At 40.6% G+C, this 2,825-nt stretch overlaps 1 long non-coding RNA gene across 1 annotated transcript; it reads left to right on the top strand.

Moving 5' to 3' along the window:
• Positions 1-546: 546 nt before the first annotated feature.
• On the top strand, positions 547-2,576 carry LOC147283065 (uncharacterized). Its single transcript, XR_015122986.1, has 3 exons — positions 547-652; positions 1,325-1,383; positions 2,454-2,576. It is a non-coding gene; the product is annotated as an uncharacterized LOC147283065 (long non-coding RNA).
• The last annotated feature ends 249 nt before the right edge of the window (positions 2,577-2,825 follow it).

Here is a 2,825-nt window from a genome sequence, read left to right as displayed (position 1 = left end):
TGTTTTAATTCAAAATTTGTAGCCTTTAAGTTCGAGACGGTGAATTAGAACTCTAGTTTCCAAACGCGTAGACAAAAACAGTGTTCAATTTGAGAATTTTAGTAGAAGGGTGGAGAATTTTCTAGAAAGGGGCAATTGGGTAATTTCAAGCCCAAATACCACCACTTAAAATCAGCCATCTCTCTCTCTCCTCATTCTCTTTCTCTAGAACTCTCTCTCCCTCTCTCTTCATCTTCTTCCCTCACCGCACCCTCCCCTGCGCGCGTCACCAGCCCCCACCAGCGATCATCAGCCACCACCAGCCACCACCAGCGACCGTCAGCCACCATCACCGGCCACCCATCGCACCCCCCAGTGCCGACCAGCCCCCCCGAGCCTAGTCTCTCTCTCTCTCCCTTTTCCTCTGTGCGCACTCAACCTCTGCACCTAGTCACCATTTCCGTTCACGTCGCCGGCCATTCCGACCACCTGAGACCTCCGGCGACCCTTCCTTTGGCCGATCAACTTAGCCTGGCCCTCCTCCTGCACCGAGCAGCTCCCACGGGTCGGAAATGACTCAAGAACCACCTCAAAACCGCCGGCCTCATCCTCCAATTTCCGGCCAGTTTTCACCACCAATTTTCGAGGATTTAAATGGGGTTTTCTCATTAAGGTATGGGCTGCCAATCTCCCAGTTTTTTTGGATGTTTTATTTTGAGTAATTGTAGAGAATTAAAATTGGGGTTTTAGGGCCATTTCGGGTTTCAAGTTGGATTTTCAATTGGGAGCAAAATATTGTTGTTATTTTGGGACAATTTGATTTCTAGAAATTTCAATTTATGCTTAGGATTGAGAAATTGATTGGGCCTTGTTGAAGTCATCCTTATTTGGTTATTTTAGCCTTGAAAATGGCTACTTTGGGCGGCACTAGTGGTAGTCGTGCTCACCGCTGTCATAACGTGAAATTTAGATTTGCTCCAAGAGCAATTTCTAAGTAGGTTGTTGTTTTGGCTAGGTCCGGAGTTGTTGGAGAAGCCGAGAAGTATTGGACATAAATTTGTGACCTTGCCGATACAAAATTCATCTTAGGAAGAATTTTCCGATCAAGGTAAGACCTTCCGCTGATTTTCTTTAGTTTATGATGTGTTTTGGTGTTGTGGTTGAGGGTGGATTGAGCCAAGGAGATTCGAAGAAGGAAGTAGTGCTTACGGGGTTATTGTGCATTGAGTAAATAAATCCTCGGGTTAATTGATAAATGGGCGTGGCAATTAGGTTCAATAATTCTTGTACACACTTTAATTATTATCGAGTCAAGACTAATTGAAATTTATGGTTTATTCTTTAGGTGAGACGACTGGGGTTCGTGACGATCCGGCGGAGGATCGAAGTTAGAATTTTCTCACTGTGAGTGGACATTTGTTTTTAGAAGCATTTTATAAAATCTATGAATTTATTTATTGGTTATTTGAGTTTTGGTTTAAACATAATGAATGTGGGTGGATTCTTGGTTTTTTAAATGCATTTATGAAATTCCTTTAAATTAACTGTTGTTAATAAATCTTGATTTGGATGTGGGGTTTGGTGGACGGAGTTGAATTTCGGATTTTCAAATACTCTCGTATATAAGTTTTAAAACATAACTTCATTTGATGGTTTATGTTATTATTTCAGTTTTTGGTCGAAAAGAGTGATTTGATTTATGTATTTTGAAATTTAGTTGGAATTATGCAACAAGTTTTTTATGGAAATTAAGTTTCTTGGAAAAGTACAACTATTCTATTTTCAGTGGAAAAAGGACCTATGATTTTGGTTATGAAAAATGGTTTTCAAACCACCTTTGCAGTACCCTCCAGGTTATCAGATTTAATAGGTCTTTGGGACCCATCACGATGCACATATAGGCTTTGGGCCGTGTGTCGGGATGCTTCGCCCTTTGGGGGCCGCTCTGCGTGCACGTACGACAGATTTTTAGGCTCTGCATGTGTATGACAGATTCTCGGCTCTGCGCATGTATGACAGATTCTCCGGGTAACTGACTGGTGTGTGTTTTCAACTGTTAAGTATTTTAAGTGATGGGTTTATGGCAGAAAAAAAAGGTTTTTAAGTATGACGGTTTCAGTTGAACAGTTTTATAAATTTTTTTGTATGTTGAGAGTGGTTTGAGAAAGAAGTTTTCAGTTTAAATTATTTTATTACAAATGTATTATACAGTTTTATTTCGATATTTTATTTTAAATTTATAAACTACTCAGAACTTTTAATGTTTGAAGTTTTATTCGATAAAGAGTTGGTGCTTTGGTTTAGTTTTACAATACTCTTAAGCCTGAAAATGATTTTAAAACTGGGGGTGTTCAAAGAGCGACGTGAGGTTTTAGAGTTAAAAATATTTAGACTTGATTTCATTTCCATTTAAGTGTCCACTCACTGAGCCTGTCTCACGGTTTGTTTTGTTTTGTCTTAAATTGTCCCCCCAGGTAGTGGCTTTGGTGGAGGTCGAGCCAATAACGTCGAGGCATTCGCGTCCATCTCCCTAGTCGGACTCTGTAGGCGACACTTTATTATATAAAATTTCCTTGTAATAGGATAGGAGCTCTGATAACCACTCTAAAAATTTTAAGTTGGATTCTCTGTGAAATTGTTGGGTCTGAGACCCTATTTGGTTGTGGTAGAGGTGGCTGCTGTTTAGAAGTGTTTTTAACAGGTTTAAAATTTCTGGGTTAGTCCATTTTCAGGGGAGGTTATGCCGAATTTTCGGTAGGATTTTCCTTGAATTTGGATTCCCGCAGGACCTCTCCGGGTTTCAGGGTGGAATCCGGGGGCGGTCCTGTCACGGGGTCTCACAGAAG

The sequence above is a fragment of the Dryas octopetala genome, chromosome 6, assembly GCF_963921425.1.
Source record: "Dryas octopetala chromosome 6, drDryOcto1.1, whole genome shotgun sequence".
NCBI lineage: Eukaryota > Viridiplantae > Streptophyta > Magnoliopsida > Rosales > Rosaceae > Dryas > Dryas octopetala.
The sequence above is the reverse complement of the archived record's forward strand: the minus strand, read 5'-3'. Positions and strand labels throughout refer to the sequence as shown.